Genomic DNA, 9,643 nt, shown 5'->3' with positions numbered 1-9,643 from the left:
CGTTTAAAAATGCTTCGGAAATCTTCCATTGTTTTCAAAATTCCGCTGATGTTTAAAAATGCTTCAGAACTCTTCCATTGTTCTCGGAATTCCGCTGACTTTTAAAAATGCTTCGGAACTCTTCCATTGTTCTCGGAATTCCGCTGAAGTTTAAGAATGCTTCGGAACTCTTCCATTGTTCTTGGAATTCTGCTGAAGTTTTGAAGTTTAAAAATGCTTCGGAACTCTTCCATTGTTCTCGGAATTCTGCTGAAGTTTAAGTATGCTTCGGAACTCTTCCATTGTTCTCGGAATTCTGCTGAAGTTTAAAAATGCTTCGGAACTCTTCCATTGTTCTCAGAATTCCGCTGACATTTAAAAATGCTTCGGAACTCTTCCATTGTTCTCGGAATTCCGCTGACGTTTAAAAATGCTTCACAAAGCTTCCATTGTTCTCGGAATTCCGCTGACTTTTAAAAATGCTTCGGTACTCTTCGATTGTTCTCCAAATTCCGCTGAAGTTTAAAAATGCTTCGGAACTCTTCCAGTGTTCTCGGAATTCCGCTGACTTTTAAAAATGCTTCGGAACTCTTCGATTGTTCTCCAAATTCCGCTGAAGTTTAAAAATGCTTCGGAACTCTTCCATTGTTTTCAAAATTCCGCTGACGTTTAAAAATGATTCAGAACTCTTCCATTGTTCTCGGAATTCCGCTGACGTTTAAAAATGCTTCGGAACTCTTCCATTGTCCTCGGAATTCCGGTGAAGTTTAAAAATGCTTCGGAACTCTTCCACTGTTCTCAGAATTCCGCTGACATTTAAAAATGCTTCGGAACTCTTCCATTGTTCTCGGAATTCCGCTGACATTTAAAAAGGCTTCAGAACTCTTCCATTGTTCTCGGAATTCCGCTGACGTTTAAAAATGCTTCGGAACTCTTCCATTGTTCTCGGAATTCCGCTGACGTTTAAAAATGCTTCACAAAGCTTCCATTGTTCTCGGAATTCCGCTGACTTTTAAAAATGCTTCGGAACTCTTCGATTGTTCTCCAAATTCCGCTGAAGTTTAAAAATGCTTCGGAACTCTTCCAGTGTTCTCGGAATTCCGCTGACTTTTAAAAATGCTTCGGAACTCTTCGATTGTTCTCCAAATTCCGCTGAAGTTTAAAAATGCTTCGGAACTCTTCCATTGTTTTCAAAATTCCGCTGACGTTTAAAAATCATTCAGAACTCTTCCATTGTTCTCGGAATTCCGCTGACGTTTAAAAATGCTTCGGAATTCTTCCATTGTTTTCAAAATTCCGCTGACGTTTAAAAATGATTCAGAACTCTTCCATTGTTCTCGGAATTCCGCTGACGTTTAAAAATGCTTCGGAACTCTTCCATTGTTCTCGGAATTCCGGTGAAGTTTAAAAATGCTTCGGAACTCTTACATTGTTCTCAGAATTCCGCTGAAGTTTAAACATGCTTTGGTACCCTTCTATTGTTCTCGGAATTCTGCTGAAGTTTAAAAATGCTTCGGAACTCTTTCAGTGTTCTCGGAATTCCGCTGACTTTTAAAAATGCTTCGGAACTCTTCGATTGTTCTCCAAATTCCGCTGAAGTTTAAAAATGCTTCGGAACTCTTCCAGTGTTCTCGGAATTCCGCTGACTTTTAAAAATGCTTCGGAACTCTTCGATTGTTCTCCAAATTCCGCTGAAGTTTAAAAATGCTTCGGAACTCTTCCATTGTTTTCAAAATTCCGCTGATGTTTAAAAATGATTCAGAACCCTTCCATTGTTCTCGGAATTCCGCTGACGTAAAAAATGCTTCGGAACTCTTCCATTGTTTTCAAAATTCCGCTGCCGTTTAAAAATGATTCAGAACTCTTCCATTGTTCTCGGAATTCTGCTGAAGTTTAAAAATGCTCCGGAACTCTTCTATTGTTCTCGGAATTCCGCTGACTTTTAAAAATGCTTCGGAACTCTTCCTTTGTTCTCGGAATTCCGCTGAAGTTTAAGAATGCTTCGAAACTCTTCCATTGTTCTTGGAATTCTGCTGAAGTTTTGAAGTTTAAAAATGCTTCGGAATTCGTCCATTGTTCTCGGAATTCCGCTGACGCTTAAAAATGCTTCACAACTCTTCTATTGTTCTCAGAATTCCGCTTACTTTTAAAAATGCTTCGGTACTCTTCCATTGTTGTCGGAATTCCGCTGACGCTTAAAATTGCTTCAAAACTCTTCCATTGTTCTCGGAATTCCGCTGAAGTTTAAGAATGCTTCAGAACTCTTCCATTGTTCTCAGAATTCTGCTGAATTTTAAAAATGCTTCGGAACTCTTCCATTGTTCTCGGAATTCCGCTGACGCTTAAAAATGCTTCACAACTCTTCTATTGTTCTCGGAATTCCGCTGACGTTTAAAAATGCTTCGGAAATCTTCCATTGTTTTCAAAATTCCGCTGATGTTTAAAAATGCTTCAGAACTCTTCCATTGTTCTCGGAATTCTGCTGACTTTTAAAAATGCTTCGGAACTCTTCGATTGTTCTCCAAATTCCGCTGAAGTTTAAAAATGCTTCTGAACTCTTCCAGTGTTCGCAGAATTCCGCTGACGTTTAAAAATGCTTCGGAACTCTTCCATTGTTCTCGGAATTCCGCTGACTTTTAAAAATGCTTCGGAACTCTTCCATTGTTCTCGGAATTCCGCTGAAGTTTTGAAGTTTAAAAATGGTTCGGAATTCTTCCATTGTTCTCGGAATTCCGCTGACGCTTAAAAATGCTTCACAACTCTTCTATTGTTCTCAGAATTCCGCTGACTTTTAAAAATGCTTCAGAACTCTTCCATTGTTCTCGGAATTCCACTGACGTTTAAAAATGCTTCAGAACTCTTCCATTGTTCTCGGAATTCCGCTGACGCTTAAAATTGCTTCACAACTCTTCTATTGTTCTCAGAATTCCGCTGACTTTTAAAAATGCTTCAGAACTCTTCCATTGTTCTCGGAATTCCGCTGACATTTAAAAAGGCTTCAGAACTCTTCCATTGTTCTCGGAATTCCGCTGACGTTTAAAAATGCTTCGGAACTCTTCCATTGTTCTCGGAATTTCGCTGACGTTTAAAAATGCTTCACAAAGCTTCCATTGTTCTCGGAATTCCGCTGACTTTTAAAAATGCTTCGGAACTCTTCGATTGTTCTCCAAATTCCGCTGAAGTTTAAAAATGCTTCGGAACTCTTCCAGTGTTCTCGGAATTCCGCTGACTTTTAAAAATGCTTCGGAACTCTTCGATTGTTCTCCAAATTCCGCTGAAGTTTAAAAATGCTTCGGAACTCTTCCAGTGTTCGCAGAACTCCGCTGACGTTTAAAAATGCTTCGGAAATCTTCCATTGTTTTCAAAATTCCGCTGACGTTTAAAAATGCTTCAGAACTCTTCCATTGTTCTCGGAATTCCGCTGACGTTTAAAAATGCTTCGGAACTCTTCCATTGTTCTCGGAATTCCAGTGAAGTTTAAAAATGCTTCGGAACTCTTACATTGTTCTCAGAATTCCGCTGAAGTTTAAACATGCTTTGGTACCCTTCTATTGTTCTCGGAATTCTGCTGACTTTTAAAAATGCTTCGGAACTCTTGGATTGATCCAGGAATTCTGCTGAAGTTTAAAAATGCTCCGGAACTCTTCTATTGTTCTCGGAATTCCGCTGACTTTTAAAAATGCTTCGGAACTCTTCCTTTGTTCTCGGAATTCCGCTGAAGTTTAAGAATGCTTCGAAACTCTTCCATTGTTCTTGGAATTCTGCTGAAGTTTTGAAGTTTAAAAATGCTTCGGAATTCGTCCATTGTTCTCGGAATTCCGCTGACGCTTAAAAATGCTTCACAACTCTTCTATTGTTCTCAGAATTCCGCTTACTTTTAAAAATGCTTCGGAACTCTTCCATTGTTGTCGGAATTCCGCTGACGCTTAAAATTGCTTCACAACTCTTCTATTGTTCTCGGAATTCCGCTGACATTTAAAAATGCTTCGGAACTCTTCCATTGTTCTCGGAATTCCACTGACGTTTAAAAATGCTTCGGAAATCTTCCATTGTTTTCAAAATTCCGCTGATGTTTAAAAATGCTTCAGAACTCTTCCATTGTTCTCGGAATTCCGCTGACTTTTAAAAATGCTTCGGAACTCTTCCATTGTTCTCGGAATTCCGCTGAAGTTTAAGAATGCTTCGGAACTCTTCCATTGTTCTCGGAATTCTGCTTAAGTTTTGAAGTTTAAAAATGCTTCGGAACTCTTCCATTGTTCTCGGAATTCTGCTGAAGTTTAAGTATGCTTCGGAACTCTTCCATTGTTCTCGGAATTCTGCTGAAGTTTAAAAATGCTTCGGAACTCTTCCATTGTTCTCAGAATTCCGCTGACATTTAAAAATGCTTCGGAACTCTTCCATTGTTCTCGGAATTCCGCTGACGTTTAAAAATGCTTCACAAAGCTTCCATTGTTCTCGGAATTCCGCTGACTTTTAAAAATGCTTCGGTACTCTTCGATTGTTCTCCAAATTCCGCTGAAGTTTAAAAATGCTTCGGAACTCTTCCAGTGTTCTCGGAATTCCGCTGACTTTTAAAAATGCTTCGGAACTCTTCGATTGTTCTCCAAATTCCGCTGAAGTTTAAAAATGCTTCGGAACTCTTCCATTGTTTTCAAAATTTCGCTGACGTTTAAAAATGATTCAGAACTCTTCCATTGTTCTCGGAATTCCGCTGACGTTTAAAAATGCTTCGGAACTCTACCATTGTCCTCGGAATTCCGGTGAAGTTTAAAAATGCTTCGGAACTCTTACATTGTTCTCAGAATTCCGCTAAAGTTTAAACATGCTTTGGTACCCTTCTATTGTTCTCGGAATTCTGCTGACTTTTAAAAATGCTTCGGAACTCTTCCATTGTTCTCGGAATTCTGCTGAAGTTTAAAAATGCTTCGGAACTCTTCCACTGTTCTCAGAATTCCGCTGACATTTAAAAATGCTTCGGAACTCTTCCATTGTTCTCGGAATTCCGCTGACATTTAAAAAGGCTTCAGAACTCTTCCATTGTTCTCGGAATTCCGCTGACTTTAAAAAATGCTGCAGAACTCTTCCATTGTTCTCGGAATTCTGCTGAAGTTTAAGTATGCTTCGGAACTCTTCCATTGTTCTCGGAATTCTGCTGAAGTTTAAAAATGCTTCGGAACTCTTCCACTGTTCTCAGAATTCCGCTGACATTTAAAAATGCTTCGGAACTCTTCCATTGTTCTCGGAATTCCGCTGACATTTAAAAAGGCTTCAGAACTCTTCCATTGTTCTCGGAATTCCGCTGACGTTTAAAAATGCTTCGGAACTCTTCCATTGTTCTCGGAATTCCGCTGAGTTTTTAAAATGCTTCGGAACTCTTCCATTGTTCTCGAATTCCGCTGACTCTTAAAATTGCTTCACAACTCTTCTATTGTTCTCGGAATTCCGCTGACTTTTAAAAATGCTTCGAAACTCTTCCATTGTTCTCGGAATTCCGCTGAAGTTTAAGTATGCTTTGGAACTCTTCCATTGTTCTCGGAATTCTGCTGAAGTTTAAAAATGCTTCGGAACTCTTCCATTGTTCTCAGAATTCCGCTTACATTTAAAAATGCTTCGGAACTCTTCCATTGTTCTCGGAATTCCGCTGACGTTTAAAAATGCTTCGGAACTCTTCCATTGTTCTTGGAATTCTACTGACGTTTAAAAATGCTTCACAACTCTTCCATTGTTCTCGGAATTCCGCTGCCTTTTAAAATTGATTCGGAACTCTTCGATTGTTCTCCAAATTCCGCTGAAGTTTAAAAATGCTTCGGAACTCTTCCAGTGTTCACAGAATTCCGCTGACGTTTAAAAATGCTTCGGAAATCTTCCATTGTTTTCAAAATCCGCTGACGTTTAAAAATGCTTCAGAACTCGTCCATTGTTCTCGGAATTCCGCTGACATTTAAAAATGCTTCGGAACTCTTCCATTGTTCTGGAATTCCGCTGACGTTTAAAAATGCTTCACAACTCTTCCATTGTTCTCGTTATTCCGCTGACTTTAAAAAATGCTTCAGAACTCTTCCATTGTTCTCGGAATTCTGCTGAAGTTTAAGTATGCTTCGGAACTCTTCCATTGTTCTCGGAATTCTGCTGAAGTTTAAAAATGCTTCGGAACTCTTCCATTGTTCTCAGAATTCCGCTGACATTTAAAAATGCTTCGGAACTCTTCCATTGTTCTCGGAATTCCGCTGACATTTAAAAAGGCTTCAGAACTCTTCCATTGTTCTCGGAAATCCGCTGACGTTTAAAAATGCTTCGGAACTCTTCCATTGTTCTCGGAATTCCGCTGACGTTTAAAAATGCTTCACAAAGCTTCCATTGTTCTCGGAATTCCGCTGACTTTTAAAAATGCTTCGGAACTCTTCGATTGTTCTCCAAATTCCGCTGAAGTTTAAAAATGCTTCGGAACTCTTCCATTGTTCTCGGAATTCCGCTGACATTTAAAAATGCTTCGGAACTCTTCCATTGTTCTCGGAATTCCGCTGACTCTTAAAATTGCTTCACAACTCTTCTATTGTTCTCGGAATTCCGCTGACTTTTAAAAATGCTTCGAAACTCTTCCATTGTTCTCGGAATTCCGCTGAAGTTTAGGTATGCTTCGGAACTCTTCCATTGTTCTCGGAATTCTGCTGAAGTTTAAAAATGCTTCGGAACTCTTCCATTGTTTTCAAAATCCGCTGATGTTTAAAAATGCTTCAGAACTCTTCCATTGTATTCAGAATTCCGCTGACATTTAAAAATGCTTCAGAACTCTTCCATTGTTCTCGGAATTCTGCTGAAGTTTAAGTATGCTTCGGAACTCTTCCATTGTTCTCGGAATTCTGCTGAAGTTTAAAAATGCTTCGAACTCTTCCACTGTTCTCAGAATTCCGCTGACATTTAAAAATGCTTCGGAACTCTTCCATTGTTCTCGGAATTCCGCTGACATTTAAAAAGGCTTCAGAACTCTTCCATTGTTCTCGGAATTCCGCTGACTTTAAAAAATGCTTCAGAACTCTTCCATTGTTCTCGGAATTCTGCTGAAGTTTAAGTATGCTTCGGAACTCTTCCATTGTTCTCGGAATTCTGCTGAAGTTTAAAAATGCTTCGGAACTCTTCCACTGTTCTCAGAATTCCACTGACATTTAAAAATGCTTCGGAACTCTTCCATTGTTCTCGGAATTCCGCTGACGTTTAAAAATGCTTCGGAACTCTTCCATTGTTCTCGGAATTCCGCTGAGTTTTAAAAATGCTTCGGAACTCTTCCATTGTTCTCGAATTCCGCTGACTCTTAAAATTGCTTCACAACTCTTCTATTGTTCTCGGAATTCCGCTGACTTTTAAAAATGCTTCGAAACTCTTCCATTGTTCTCGGAATTCCGCTGAAGTTTAAGTATGCTTCGGAACTCTTCCATTGTTCTCGGAATTCTGCTGAAGTTTAAAAATGCTTCGGAACTCTTCCATTGTTCTCAGAATTCCGCTTACATTTAAAAATGCTTCGGAACTCTTCCATTGTTCTCGGAATTCCGCTGACGTTTAAAAATGCTTCGGAACTCTTCCATTGTTCTTGGAATTCTACTGACGTTTAAAAATGCTTCACAACTCTTCCATTGTTCTCGGAATTCCGCTGACTTTTAAAATTGATTCGGAACTCTTCGATTGTTCTCCAAATTCCGCTGAAGTTTAAAAATGCTTCGGAACTCTTCCAGTGTTCACAGAATTCCGCTGACGTTTAAAAATGCTTCGGAAATCTTCCATTGTTTTCAAAATCCGCTGACGTTTAAAAATGCTTCAGAACTCTTCCATTGTTCTCGGAATTCCGCTGACATTTAAAAATGCTTCGGAACTCTTCCATTGTTCTGGAATTCCGCTGACGTTTAAAAATGCTTCACAACTCTTCCATTGTTCTCGTTATTCCGCTGACTTTAAAAAATGCTTCAGAACTCTTCCATTGTTCTCGGAATTCTGCTGAAGTTTAAGTATGCTTCGGAACTCTTCCATTGTTCTCGGAATTCTGCTGAAGTTTAAAAATGCTTCGGAACTCTTCCATTGTTCTCAGAATTCCGCTGACATTTAAAAATGCTTCGGAACTCTTCCATTGTTCTCGGAATTCCGCTGACATTTAAAAAGGCTTCAGAACTCTTCCATTGTTCTCGGAATTCCGCTGACGTTTAAAAATGCTTTGGAACTCTTCCATTGTTCTCGGAATTCCGCTGACGTTAAAAAATGCTTCACAAAGCTTCCATTGTTCTCGGAATTCCGCTGACTTTTAAAAATGCTTCGGAACTCTTCGATTGTTCTCCAAATTCCGCTGAAGTTTAAAAATGCTTCGGAACTCTTCCATTGTTCTCGGAATTCCGCTGACTCTTAAAATTGCTTCACAACTCTTCTATTGTTCTCGGAATTCCGCTGACTTTTAAAAATGCTTCGAAACTCTTCCATTGTTCTCGGAATTCCGCTGAAGTTTAGGTATGCTTCGGAACTCTTCCATTGTTCTCGGAATTCTGCTGAAGTTTAAAAATGCTTCGGAACTCTTCCATTGTTCTCAGAATTCCGCTTACATTTAAAAATGCTTCAGAACTCTTCCATTGTTCTCGGAATTCCGCTGACGTTTAAAAATGCTTCGGAAATCTTCCATTGTTTTCAAAATCCGCTGACGTTTAAAAATGCTTCAGAACTCTTCCATTGTTCTCGGAATTCCGCTGACATTTAAAAATGCTTCAGAACTCTTCCATTGTTCTCGTTATTCCGCTGACTTTAAAAAATGCTTCAGAACTCTTCCATTGTTCTCGGAATTCTGCTGAAGTTTAAGTATGCTTCGGAACTCTTCCATTGTTCTCGGAATTCTGCTGAAGTTTAAAAATGCTTCGGAACTCTTCCACTGTTCTCAGAATTCCGCTGACATTTAAAAATGCTTCGGAACTCTTCCATTGTTCTCGGAATTCCGCTGACGTTTAAAAATGCTTCACAAAGCTTCCATTGTTCTCGGAATTCCGCTGACTTTTAAAAATGCTTCGGAACTCTTCGATTGTTCTCCAAATTCCGCTGAAGTTTAAAAATGCTTCGGAACTCTTCCAGTGTTCTCGGAATTCTGCTGAAGTTTAAGTATGCTTCGGAACTCTTCCATTGTTCTCAGAATTCCGCTGATATTTAAAAAGGCTTCAGAACTCTTCCATTGTTCTGGAATTCCGCTGACGTTTAAAAATGCTTCACAAAGCTTCCATTGTTCTCGGAATTCCGCTGACTTTTAAAAATGCTTTGGAACTCTTCGATTGTTCTCCAAATTCCGCTGAAGTTTAAAAATGCTTCGGAACTCTTCCATTGTTCTCGGAATTCCGCTGACGTTTAAAAATGCTTCGGAACTCTTCCATTGTTCTCGGAATTCCGCTGACTCTTAAAATTGCTTCACAACTCTTCCATTGTTCTGGAATTCCGCTGACGTTTAAAAATGCTTCACAACTCTTCCATTGTTCTCGTTATTCCGCTGACTTTAAAAAATGCTTCAGAACTCTTCCATTGTTCTCGGAATTCTGCTGAAGTTTAAGTATGCTTCGGAACTCTTCCATTGTTCTCAGAATTCCGCTGACATTTAAAAATGCTTCGGAACTCTTCCATTGTTCTCGGAATTCCGCTGACATTTAAAAAG

This window comes from Phyllobates terribilis, unplaced genomic scaffold (genome assembly GCF_046119375.1).
Source record: "Phyllobates terribilis strain yellow unplaced genomic scaffold, ASM4611937v1 Scaffold_21__1_contigs__length_20361869, whole genome shotgun sequence".
NCBI classification, from domain to species: Eukaryota; Metazoa; Chordata; class Amphibia; order Anura; family Dendrobatidae; genus Phyllobates; species Phyllobates terribilis.
This window is presented reverse-complemented; position numbering follows the sequence as displayed.